The sequence below is a fragment of the Trichosurus vulpecula genome, chromosome 4 (assembly GCF_011100635.1).
Source record: "Trichosurus vulpecula isolate mTriVul1 chromosome 4, mTriVul1.pri, whole genome shotgun sequence".
Classification (NCBI taxonomy): Eukaryota; Metazoa; Chordata; class Mammalia; order Diprotodontia; family Phalangeridae; genus Trichosurus; species Trichosurus vulpecula.
The window spans coordinates 382,234,540-382,249,017 of NC_050576.1; positions in this window are offsets into that span (position 1 = coordinate 382,234,540).

Below are 14,478 nucleotides of genomic sequence, written 5' to 3' on the forward strand. Positions count from 1 at the left end.
AAAAAGACAACTAAGTATCCCTGTCCTCATAGATCTTACTGTGTACTGGGGCATACAACAAATACAATCGGAAGAATGGGAAAATGCTAATAAAAAACCAGGGAAGACTTCCTGTAGGAGGTGGCAATCTCAGTTGAGCCTTGAAGAGAGATAAAAATTCTAAGGGGTACATATAAATAAGAGCATCCAGAAACTTGGGGTAACCTGGGCAAGGTACAGAAGGTAGAATTCAGGGAAGAGCAAATATTCCAATTTGGCTGAAAAAAATGTGTGAAGGGAATAATATGGAATAAGTCTGTAAAGGTAGGCTGTAGGCATAATATGAAGGGCTTTACAAGCTAAGATTTTAAAATTTGAAGAGAGACCTTACTTTCATGCAAAAATGAGAGATACAAAGATAAAATATAGGGCAGGAGTAGATTTTAATATGTAAAAAGAGCAGGGATAGTAATCATTATCTCAAAGTTAAAGTTAAAAGAGATTTAATCAAAAGTGAAAAATAGAGAAACTACACTATACATCAGCAATGTTATTCAATGTTGTTTTAGACCATTTAAAATACCTAGTGAGTATAAAGCACCTGAGTGTATACCTGCCAAAACAGACACAGGAACTATATGAACATAAACATAAAACACTTTTTATATAAATAAACTCAGATCTAAATAATTGAAGTAATATTTATTGTTCATGGGTAGGTAGCGCCAATATAGTTTTAAAAATGACAATTTTACCTAACATATTCATTCAATGTCATCCCAATTAAATTACTAAAAATCATTTTACTGAGTTAGAAAAAAAATAGTAAAGTTCATGTGGAGGCGCAAAAGGTCAGACACTTCAAAAAAACCAAGAGAAAGGATGTAAAGAAAATAGATTCAGCAGTAACGGACCTTAAACTATATTATAAGGAGGAGCATTGTTGAAGTTTAAAATGGATAATTTTGATTATTTTAAATTAAAATTTTCTTACATAAATAAAACCCTACATAGCCTAGAAGAGAAGGAATACAGAAAATTGGAAGAAAAAAAACTTTCATAGACAATCTTTCAGATAGGATGTGATTGAGTTGGAATATTGCTGTGGTATAGGGAATAATTGGCTGGCTGGTTTAGAAAAACATAGGAAGTCTTGGATCTATGAAGGAAGATGCTATCTACTGTCAGAGAAACAAAGGACAGGTAGAAAGAAACATAGTATGGTCTTACACATATGTGTATGAGTGTATATGTGTGTGTGTACATAAGTATATACATGTATATACTTATACACACATATGTATATGTTTATAGATAGCTATGTATATGGATATGTATCCACACTTAATTGTATCCTTCTTTAGGGTTGGGGGGCAGGAGGGAAAAAATAAAGTAAAAACTGCACAGTAGAGAACAAAAGAAAACCAACAAGGAAGCAAAGAAAAGCTGGGCAGCTTTGAAAACAATAGGTAGTATTTATTATATCCATTTTCCTGAAATGGAAATTTATTGCTTTATATTAAATTCTCTCTTATGTGTACATGACAATGTTTTTTTTTCTTTTCTCATTTTTATTTAAGTTCAAAATTTTAAAAATTAGAAAACAAGGTTACTTTCAGCTGTGTGGGGATAGGGAAAGGGAGAAGGAAAGAATCGTACAAGATTTCAAAGAGGAGGAAGTACTTGAGGGACAAGAATTTTTGTACGTAGAGATGAATATATTTGAAGAATGAGGGCTGTAGGTTCTGTGATCAGTGGATGCAGTGGTCAGTGAGTCTATCAGGCAATAGTGTCTGGTCTGGTTTGACAGAAACAAAGATTGTATGAAGGGGAGTATATGAAATAAATCTGAAAAGGTAAGCTGGAAGTATCTATATTCATAGACCTCAACATTTGTGCTAGCACCCTGATACTTGGAATCTGACCCAATAACATTGGTTTCTGTGCCAGGTAGTAAGAACTGCATCAATAGGAAAAATTCAAAGTGATACTCGATAAGCCTCTATTGGGATGTTGTAGAGCAGTGCTTCTTAAACTGTGGGTTACAACCCCAAATAGGTATAACGCCAAGCAGGGTGAGACATTTTTGCTGTATTTTGTTTGAGTGCTTCTCAGCACTAGGGCAATCAAGTGCTTTTGATTGAATCTTGCCTTTGTTTCAATCAAGAGTCTTTGATTGAATCAGTAGTCTTTGATGACTTGCTTAAGTCACAAGAAAGCTTAAGTTGCATGAGTTTGAGTCACATGGCAATGATGCCCTCTGACCCTGAAAAAGTATATATATATACATACTCTGTGGTTAGCATTTTGTTTGGGGCTTTCACCCACTGGAAGAGTGTCATGTGATTTGACCAGACAAGACTATGGGTATCCATTGTTAAGGAGCCCCCAGGCTTTGAAAAACCCAGATGTTGCTGCTTCTCTCTCTGGTAACTATGTATATATTGCTATGGATAAACTGTTGTGTGTTATTTGCTCTGTTTATATAATTTCTGCTTGTAATTTCTGTTTGTATTCTCTCTGAAGTTCAGGGTGCTGACTTTTCCCCCTGAACTAAGTGAATGGTATATGTATGTTTAATTAAAGTAGGATTGTCGACCCCTTAAAGTTGCTTTCCTTAGAAAAGCAGATCAAAAACTTGTGCTAGCAGCCCTCCTGTGTGCTGGTGTTATTGGCCTTACACAGCCACAGTACTGGCAGGTAGCATCGTTGTTACAATAGGGTGGTGACCTATAGTTTAAGAAGTGCCAAAGGGGTTTTGAATGGAAAAAGTTTGAGAAGTCCTGTTATAGAGGACATTCTTGGGGTTATCAAACAAGCAACATGTGTTTATTAGGCAGTTATTGGGTGCTAAGTACTTTTCTACATCCAAGGGATACAAAGACAAAAAAAGAAACAGTCCCTGCCCTCAAGAAGCTTACATTCTATTAAGGAAACAACATGCATACATATAAGAAGATACAAGAGAGAAGGACCTCCTACTTATAAAAGGGCTTTGAGTGTGACTGATTTGGTTTCCAATCTGCTCATTTCCTTATCATCACATATGGTGAACTGACAGCTGACAGCAATTCTAGTCATCATTACAGTTGGGTGGCTGACAGTTGACAGATGTCAGTTAGAAAAGCCTCTCATACACACTGCTTCCCAGTTACTAGGCACCCATGAAGGTGGGGACATGATCCCAGCCAACAGATGGTTTTGGTTGTCTGGATTAGACACTAATTAAACGTTTTGGCTGGAAACCTCCCCCCTCATGATGGCAGAACAGACTGGTTGAGTTTTCTTTTAAGAAATTGTCATCCACACCCATATGCACTAGGCTCACTCCTTCCCAATTCATACTTTCACTGTCAGCCAGACAGATGACAAGAGCTAATAAAAGTTGAATTAGCTGAGAGATTCTGATCAGGCTGTCTGCCTGTGATGGAAAGATGTGTCCAGTACAGAGAATTTGGGTTCTCAGGTGTATTGAAGAAGATCTTCTAAGGTGTTTTTTTTTTCCTGAACATCTCATACATTATCATTTCTAATTTGGAGCTCGGCGCTGTTACAAATGAAAAGCCAATGAGCAGTGTATTAACATGCTAGTTTTAGAGTCTACAAACCCCACAATTATATTAAATATAGTAAATTATAAGTAAGGATTATTTGGAGAGAAGACTCCCTTTCTATAAAAAAATTAAAAATAATAATTTTGGAGAAGGCAGTTGATTCTCTTTACAATTTTCTGTACTGACTTACTTATATTTATATTTCAGAGAAATTGTTTTCCTTCACAACTGGGATTCTCTTTTCACTTATTTGTATAATGAAGTCACAACTTGTATTTTTGCCATGAGCATGATAATGCAAATTCAGTCCCAAAAATTCGTTGCAGAAAAAAAAGTTGAAGCTGACATCAGAAGGAAAGTGTACTGTTATCTAGTAGGTTAAACATGCCTCTGGGAGTTCCAGCTCCCTCCTTTTCCTCATTTCTGTGACACATACTTAGTATTTTCCTTTTGGCAGGCCTTTCTGTTTTCCCAATTTGAAAGCTCTTTATAATCCCATTTGTATACCTAATGGGGGAATGTGATGCATAATTAATTAAGGCAGTAAAACACTTTGACATCAGAAAAGAAAGGTGCTCTAAAAGGGCAAAGTCCTATTTATTTTGTACTTGATAACTAGGAAAGAAACTGAAAGGGGTGGGGGGTGGGGAGTAAGTGCCAGAGAAAGGCTTTTAGTTACCCTTCAGAATTAAAGGATGACAGCTGAAAAGAAAATGTAGGAAGAAAAGCTTTTTACTAGGGGAAAAATTCCTTCAAAATCTGAATTTCTTGGTCACATACTTAGAGGAAGTTACATGTATTCTCTAAAGCTAGCTAGGACCAGCATATGGAACACACTAGAATGCAGATTTGAGTTCAGTATAAGAAACAACAACTTAACGATTGAAGGGGGCCAAAAATGGCATGAGCTGCCTGGCAAGATAGTAAGACCTCCGTCACTAGGAAGTGTTCAAACCTAAACCGAGCAAATACCTACTGGGGATACTGTAGAAGGAATTTCTGCTTTGGGTTAGGGTTGGACTATCAAGCAATTAAGTGCAGCTGGGTAGCATAGCAGATAGGGTGCTGGGCCTGGAGTCAGGAAGACTCAAGCTCCTGAGTTCGAATTTCGCCTCAGACACTAGCTGTGCGATACTGGGCAAATCACTTAACCCTGTTTTCCTCAGTTTCCTCATCTGTAAAATGTGCTAGGGAAGGAAATGGCAACATACTGCAGTATCTTTGCCAAGAAAACCCCAGATGAGGTTGTGAAGAGTTGGATGTGTCTGAACAACAAACCCAGGTATTTTTCAAGGCCCTTGGGACACAAAGACAAAAAATAGTCTCTGCTGTCTAGGAGCTTAGATTCTTTTTTTTTTAATAAGATTTTTTATTTTTAGTTTACAACACTCAGTTCTGCATGTTTTTGAGTTCCAGGTTTTCTTCCCCTTCCTCCTCTCCTTCCCTCCCCACATGGAATCCAATATATCTTCTACATACACCTTCACATTAAACTTATTTACACAATAGTCAAGTTGTAAAGAAGAATTATGACCAATGGAATGAATCACAAGGAAGAAGAAACGAAAACAAAAAAAAAACAGAAAAAAGAAAATAAAAAAAGAGAGCAAATAGTTTGCCTCAATCTGTATTCAGACTCCACAATTCTTTCTCTGGATGTAGAGAGCTCTTTCCATCATGAGTCCTTTGGAGCTGTAGGAACTTACATTCTATTAGTGGAAACAACACATACACATTTAGAAGACACAAAATAGGTCTGAAGTAAATAGAAGGCATACAACGTAAAATGTGAGTGGGAAGGAACAAGCAGCTAAGAGGAAAAAGAACTCATTTAGGTGTCATTTAGGCACTTGAACTGTCTATAATGCCTTTGAGGTCGTCAACATAAGTCCACAAGCATTTATTAAGCACCTTTTATATACTAAGCACTGTGTTAAGTCTGAGGATACAAGAAAAGACAAAAACAGTACCTGCCCTCAAGGAACTCACAAACTAATGGGGAAGACAACATGCAAACAGCTATGTACAAACAAGATATATAGGAGATGAATTGGAAGTAATCTCAAAAAGATAACACTAACATTAAGTTACAACCTATTATTCTAGTGAAAGTGAGTCTGAGTACAAACAAGATGGTTAATATGAGTTTTTGTCTATAATTTTCATTGAAGAAATAAAAATATGACTATTATGGGGTACCAAATGATCATTAACGATATACACATTTTTATCAAGTCTGCCTCTCAATAGCACTTATGCCTTCAGGTTAAATTGACAAAAACAGCTTTTATGTTAAAAAAAAGCAATCTGTCAACAAAGAGACCCTTTCAGAATGGCATTATTTTTCCCCATGGTCTGTAGCATACCTTGATGAATCTTCATAACATTACCATAAAGACTGGAGGCTACACCTCTCACATTCTCTCTTCACCCACAGTTCATTGATCACTGACATGACGGACCTTAATAGCTCCCAGGAGTCATTACAATGTGTGGCCAAGATGTGTATTATGGAGCTTTTAATACATGGATCATTGACACCATGGGAAGGAATGCTCCTTCATAGCCCACATTCTATCAAACCAGACTGTATGATCAGTGACTGTTAATATGTGGATTATTGCCACAATTGCTCATAATGTTTCCTTTTGGGCTGTTTCAGTGTGTGATATTAAAACTTATTCAGGGACTTCTAACCTCTGGGTTAGTGTAATAGGCCTTTATTTTACCTGTGGGAATTTATTAAACTCTCTGTAGTAATGTAGTCGTATTCTCTGTAATCCACACACAATGTTAGAGAACTCATTCTTAGTAAAAGATTACATGGAAAAAAATAATTTGGCATAAATTGTGTTTTGTAAACTTTAGCTTTGTGTTTTTCTTTTTAGCTCATTTGTGTTTTTTTATTTCATCTGTGTCAATCCATAAAATCAATTTATAAAAAAGCAAATTGTTTTTAAATATTTGGTGATATCAGTACTATATGGCAGCTATCTAGAATCTTCAGGTACTAGATTTTTTGGTGAAATATTAAATTAAAAGTCTTAAAAATGTTTTTTCCCCTTGAAAAGGTATATATATATGTATATATATATACATACATATATATATACACACATACACATATATGTATATGTGTGTGTGTGTGTGTATAATCAAGATTCAAAAAACCCCTTATTTTTGCTTTCACTTTATATTTAAATTATGATAGAGGCAACAGGAAGGGGAAGGGGATGGGGCAAAGGACAAGGGATAAGGAAGGGGAAAGGGAAGGGAAAGGGAAAGAGTAAGGCAAAGGAAACAAATGAACCTTTATTAAGTGTCTACTATCTGGCAAACACTATGCTATGTTTTACAAATATAGATGCTATGGCTCCTTTGAAATGTCTAAAATATGAAATGATCATTTTAGGAAAAGTTGACATATTCAAGTAAGAATTGTCACAGTCCAAAAGTCTTATTATATTCAAGCAGAAAAGATTCTGCTGAAATATCATGTTCTCAAGGATTTTCCTCCTTATGGAAGAAAATATAATCTAATAGTTTAGTTAGATCTGAGTTTGAATCTCATTTAAGTTACTTGCTACTTGTGTGACCTTGGACAAGCCAATTATTTTCTCTCAGTCTCGATTTCCTCATCTATAGAATGGAGATAATGCTAGTGCCTATCCCACAGAGTTGTTATGAAAATCAAATTATATGTATTATATATTATATATGTAAAGCACTTTGCAAACCTAAGATGTTACATAAATATTAGCTATTATAGAAATGATTTGGGGGCAAATCTTTTCAGTTTTACTTTAGCCAAGTAGGCATGCCAAATTCCATGGTAAGTTTAGACATTGGCTTAAAACTACATGAATATTTTCTAATTATTTGGGTTAAATGATTAAATGGATTAAATGATTTTACTAAAGCAACGGGGTAACCTGAGTAGGCCTGTAGTTTCTCTGAAGTCATTTAGTGATTACATTGTAATTGATTTGTTTTATGATATGACCTTGACATCCATGACATAGCTAGAATCAATGTGTAGATGGCATCGAGATATTGTGGCCTGAACTTCATCTTACCTATGATGTTCATGAATATTAAAAATAAAACCTTTTAACTGTGCCCAAATCTTACATGGATGTGCCAATATCTCTTGAACAAATCCTTTGAGAGTTGAAAGGAGTCACAGCTTTGACGAAATGAGTGGGTTTGATGACATTTGACATTGTCACAATGGATTGATTATATATTTCAATACTTCAAGGAGTTGTGATTTCATTATTAGCAGCATGCCTCCCCCACTTAGTGGAAATTACTATGCAATGTGGCACAATGGATAGAGTGTTGGACTTAGAGTCAGGAAAACCTGAGTTCAAGGCTGACTTCAGACCCTTACTAGCTGTGTGACCCTAAACAAGTCACTTAACCTCTGTCTGCCTCACTTTCTTCATCTTTAAAATGGAGATGATAATACCACCTACGTCCTAGGATTGCTAGGATAAAATTAAACAATATTTGTAAAATGCTTTGCAAAAGTTAAAGTGATATACAAATGTTGGTCATTATTCTTATTGCTATTATGATGACAAGTATTATTAGTTCTCTACAACTTAATATGTGGTCTTCAACAGTTTCAGTGGCTAAAAAATTATATCCCCACGGCCAAGCAGATATTCATTGATTGAGAGTTAGAAGGGACTTGAAATGTTTAGTCCAGCCTTCTCATTTTATAGATAAGGAAACATAGGTCTTCCTCTTTATTAAAAAGAAGGTGGTTTATTTACTATTTCCTGAAGATGTATATTTTCACCACTGAATATTTGCTTATTCTCTCTCCCACATCTAGAATTCCATCTTCCCTCAGCCTTGTGTTCAGATCCTATCTACCCTTCAAGATGCAAGTCAGGTTCCACCTTATTCAACAAGTTTTTTCAGGACCATTCAGCCCAGAGTGATCTCTCCCGCTGAATTCCTGTATTGCCTGACATCAATACCATTCTTTTAACACTATATATTTTTAATTGATTTAGTTTTTTATTTGTGAAAGTCTCAGAATCATTGGAAGTTATGTACACAAAGATGATAAATGAAATATTGATGAGACGGATTTTACAATTTTACAGCATAATAATTTTCTTCATTTGAAGAAAGAAAAGCAAAGGTATTTGAGCATTTTGAGTTTGAAATGTTTATTAGGCAATTGTTGTTGCTGAGTTATGTTTCAGTCATGTCCAATTCTTTGTGATCCCTTTAAAGTTCTCTTGACAAAGATACTGGAGTGGTTTTCCATTTCCTTCTCCAACTCATTTTATATGAGGAACATGAGGCTAACAAGGTTAAGTGACTTGCCCAGGGTCATACAACTAGTAAGTATCTTAGTCCAGGTTTGAAATCAGGAAGATGATTCTTCCTGACTCCAGTTCTGACACTCTATCCACTGCACCATATGTATATTATACATCTGTATATAGGAATCATCAGCCTGGAAATGATAAACTTGTGGAAAATGATGAGGTCACCAAAAGAAATTGTATAGAAAAAGAAGAGGGATGGAGCTTTGAGGAATGTCCACACTTTAGGTTGTAGTCTGGATGATAAACCATGAAAGGAGATTTTGAAGGAGCAGTTAGGTAGAAGGAGAATCAAGAGAGAACAGTGTTATGAAAGCCAAGAAGAGGCTGCATCCAGGAGGAGAGGATGGTCAATGTTGTCAAATGTAGCATAGGCCAAGAAAGATGAAGACTAGGGAAAGTCCATCAGAGTTGCAATCAGGAGATCATTTTGAACTTTGGAGAAAATAACATCAGTTGACTGATGATTTCATAAAACAGATTGCAAAGGGAGGGAGTGAGGAGAGTGCCAATGGATTAAATGAATATAAGCAATGTTTTTCAAGGAGGAGAGATATTATATGTTAACTTGAAGGGATGGTATAGCCTAGTGAAGGGTTTTTGGGAATGGGAAATAACTATCATGTTTGAAGGCAGTAGGGAAGAAACCAATTGATAGATTATTAGATTATGATAAAGTTTGTAATTTGCTGGAGAAGATGGGAGGACATCTAATCAAGGCACATGTAGAGAAGTTGGTCTTTGTAAGGAGAAAGCCTCTCTCATTGTCAGAGATTGGGAGAAATTAATCTATGGTTGAGGCTGATATCAAGGAGCTTTGAGATGCTGAGGAGAGAAGGAAGAGATATCAAATGCCCTCCATTTTCTCTGTCCACAAGAATCATAGAATTACAGAACTATAGAGTATGAAAAGACTATAGTCCAACCAATACATTCCCACTATAACAAATCCAACAACTGGTCATCCATCCATTGCTTTTAGATCACCAATGAATCCACTACTGCTGAGCCAACCCACTCCACTTGTGGATCCCCAAATCATCTTCAGATTAATATCTTTGTAGCCATACCTTCTTCACCCTGAATGTATGAAGTTGATTTTTGAATTTAGATCACAATCTTATATTGGTTATATGTAGGAATCACAGCATATTATAGTGGAAAGGAGCTTATAGGAGGCCAGAGGAAAACATGCCATCCATGAAGGAATTCAGGGTTTTAAAGGTCACGGCAAGAATGGTGTCAATTTCCAATTGGTTATTGCGCAAGGAGAAGTACACGGAAGGAAGAGAAAGGCCAGCGCCCACATTGAGCTACCAGAAGATGAAGAAAGAAGCTAGATACTGAGGCAGAGGTTGAGGCCTGATCATATACACCCTATCTTGAACTGTAAGGACAAAATGCAGAGGGGACAGGACTAGGCAAGACCTACCTGCCCCCTCCAAGAGAATGGGAAGTTGCTGTACAGGAGCTGACCCAAAGACCCAGTCTAAGAACTGAGGATGTGATGTGATTAAAGACAAGAAAAATCCAAATACAATGAAGAAATGTTATGGGTTAAGCAAAGTCCAAAGGTAAACACAGAAGATGGCAACTCAGTAATAAATCCAAATACTTATTATGGAGCCAAGACCACCCTCCATTTAGCTAACAAATTGATCTTCCTAAAGCACAGGTCTAATTGTATCATTCCTCTATTCAATAAACTCCATTGGTTCCCTATTGCCCCCAGGATCAAATATAAAATCCTCTGTTTAGCTTTAAAGCCCTAAAAAACTCGGCACCTTCCAACCTTTCTAGTCTTCCGACTCTTTACTCCCCTCCATATACTCAGTGACTCAGAGATTCTGGCCGCCTTGCTATTCATCTTTTGTGACACTTCATCCTTTCCCTCCCTGCATTTTCATTGACTGTCCTCCATGTCTTGTATTTTCTTCCCCTTCATCTCTACTTCCTAGCTTTTCTGGCTTCATTAAAGTCTCAGCTAAAACTCCGCTTTTTGCCAGAAGCAATGCCTTCCCTCTTAGTTTATCTCTGATTTATCCTGGAAATACTGTACTTGTACATAGTTGTTTGCATATTGTCTCCTTTCATCAGACTGAGTTCCTTGAAGGCAACAGATGTTTTTGCCTTTTTTTCTATCCCCAGCACTTACCACAGGGCCTGACACATAGTAGTCACTTGGTACATGTTTGTTGCCTTTAATTCTTGACTTGATTCCAAATCTATTTCCAGGAGATAAAGAGTAAAAAAAAAAATAGGAACAGGTGATTCTCAAAAGAATAAAGACAAGCTATCAAGAATCATGTAAAAATTCTCTAACTCACTATTTTTAAGAGAAATTGTAATAACTCTGAGTTTTCCCCTCATACTCACTGGATTTGCAAAAATTAAAAAAGGGAAAATCATAGTTGTTGGAGAGGCTATAAAAGGATAACCACAAATGTGTTCTAACTACCCCCCGCCAAAAAAAACCTCACTAAAATGGGTATGCTCTTTGACATAATGACACCACTATTAAGAGTATACACCAAAGATAGATGGAAAGTATCTATACGTACAAAAATATGTATAATTTTACTTTTTGTAGCAAAGAATTGGAAGCAAAGTGGATGAATAGAACGAAGAGAATAATTTATGTAATGGTTACAATAATATAAAGGAAAACAATTTTGAAAGACCTAAGAACCCAGATCAAAGCTATGACTAAGCATTACTATGGAAGAATCATTCTTTCCACCTTTTGGCACAGATAACATGGATCACCACCTCTGTTTTCGGTGGTGTAAAGTGTATGGCATTTGGCATTAGCTCTGTTTGCCTACTCAGTGACCTCTGCTCACACAGTCTCTGCTTTTTGTGTGTGTTTAAACCTCCTTACTTACTTGCAAGGCCAGTGTGTCTTTCAGGCTTTCACACTCAGGGGCGTGGGCCACCGCCCTTACTGCCTGTCTCAGTAATTGTTCCAGCTGGAGCTTACTAAAGTGGTGATGGGTCTGTCTTCCCCACCTATCCCTGCCCCCATTTTCCTCTCCTCCTTTCCTAGTGGCATTTCTCTGAAATCCTGTCCTCAGCAAACTCAATCTCCTTGTATGTGTTTTTCCATCATTCACTTCAGCCTCCACATTCCAGTATTAACTCTAGCCCTACAGAGCTAGAAAGGCTGCGGGTATGCAGCAAATAGGCTTGGTGTCATACCTTCAGTGGATTAGCCTGGCTAAGTGTGGGAAGACTTAGTACAGGATTGGCCACCAAGTGACAAGTGCTAAAGGGACAGAAACTTTACTGCTCAGGAGTAAAAAGGCTGGGATCGGTATGCGTGAAGGGAGCACCCTCATGGAAAAAAATCATTGACCCTTGAAACAGTTGTCCCATCTGTCCTGTTCCATCTCACTGTTTTGGAGAAAGTGCTTTGTAAGCTGTGAAGTATTTAAGAAATGGGAGCTTGTGAAAAACTTCTGCCCTGGGGCCCTCCTCTCTTGACTGGTGAATCCCCTACCCCCAAAGACCACCATTTTAGAAAAGACCCCAGATATCATTCACCCCATTCATGTCTGGACTCTCTCTTTATGGAATTCTCCTACTTCTGCTCAATTGCCTGAATATTACCTCCCCCACCACTTTCCAGTTCCTCAATATTGCTAGCTTGTATTTGTACTCCCAGCTCTCAGTGCCATTCCTGACACATAATAAGTGCTTAATTCTCTCTCTCTCTCTCAATCTCTCTCCCTCTCTCAATCTCTCTCTTCCTCTCTTTCTCTCTGTCTCTGTCTGTGTGTCTGTCTGTCTGTCTCTCTCTCAATCTCTCTCTTTCTCTCTCACTCTCTTCCTCTTTCTCTCTGTCTCTCTCTCTGTCTGTCTCTGTCTCTCTGTCTCTGTCTGTGTCTCTGTCTCTCTCTTTCTCTCTGTCTCTCTCTGTCTGTCAGTCTCTCTCTCTGTTTCTCTCTCTCTCTTTCCCTATCCCCCACAATGGGTGTTGCCGGAGACTGAAATAAGGTTGTAAAGACAGGGTAGTCTAAATTTCAAGAGGAAATGAATTTCAAAGGGCTTAATTTTTATTCAGTAACAAAAGAGAGTCTTTGGATATTTTTGAACAGAGGAGTGATAGGACCATATCTGTACATAAGAAAGATTATCATATACTAGCATTCATGGCTGTGGGGATGGAGACAAGGGGATGGATATGATCACTGTGGTAAATGTGGAATTGATAGGATGTGGTAACTGAAATATGAGAAGGAAGAATTAAAGGTAACTCCAAGTTTCCCAACATAAGAAATGATGAATAGTAGTGGCATAAGTAAAAAATGATGATACCAAAGGGAGAATCAAGTTTAGGAAAAAAAAAGATAATAAGCTTAGTTTTGGACATCTTGAATTGGAAGTTCTAGTGGGACATTGCTTAAGAAGGAACCTTAAATCCCTCAGGAGAATAGAATATCACCCCAGACTAGCAGCCAATGATAATAATGATAGATTTCCTTCAATATATTTATAGCGATATTATTTTCATAAAGGCAGCATGGAAAAAATAATAACTTGCATTTATGTAGTTCTTAAAGATGCATAAAACTTTTTACATCCCTTATCTGAATCTCACAATTGCCCTGTAAGGTAATGTCAATCCTGTTATTATCTTCATTTTATGGATGAGGAAACTGAGGCTCAGAGTGATTAGATGATTTTCTCACAGTCATAGAGCTAGTAAGTGTAGGAAACAAGATCGAAACCCAAATTTCGCCAGACTATGAGTCCAGAAGGTTTCCTATAGCCTAGGCTCCCTCGAATCCCAGAGTCAGTCAGTACTATATTTGAAGTCAGAAGACTTAGCTTGAAGTGTACAACCTTGAGCAAATTACTTAACATCTCTAAGACCCAGTTTTGAAGGGGGAAGCATGGTAAAGTGGAAAGATGTATGGATTTGGAATCAGAGGACCTAGGCTAAAATGGTTCTGCCTGTGTGACCTTAGGTAAGTCACTGAACCTTTTGGGGCCTTGGCTTTTTAATCTGTAAAATGAAAAGGTTGGACTAGATGGACTCTATGGTCCCAAGAGACAGCATGGCACAGTGGACTTGAGTTCAAATCCTTGCTCTATCACAAACTACCCATGTGATTTTACAGAGGTCACAACCTCTTTGGGCTTTAGTTTAGTCCTACCGGGTAGAAAAGGAATGCATGGAGGACTAGCACCACTGATGTGAGGGCTTGTCAAGGCTTTTTCAGGGTTGCTCATCCACTTTTGGTGTCCACCTGGCATTCAACTCTTACTTGTGGCTCCATGAAGCTGTAGCGTGCACAGCAGCCACACCCTCCCCTCATAAAACCATCTTAGCAGATGGGCTAAACCAGGTTGAAGGTAACTGAATGATCACAAACCCATCAGTGAGTTAGGGGGAAGTCTACCCCAGGCATATGAAGACATCCCCAGTAGAATGGGTGAACGAGAACAATTTATTCCAGTGGCCATAAAGGCAACTGAAGCAGGCACCGTGGAGCACTTAGAGCTGGTCAAACATTAATGACACCAAGGTCATCCACTGTGTCCTGGGCCATTGCCAGTAGTCCTAACTTTTGTCTTGCCTCTAGACTCTGGAA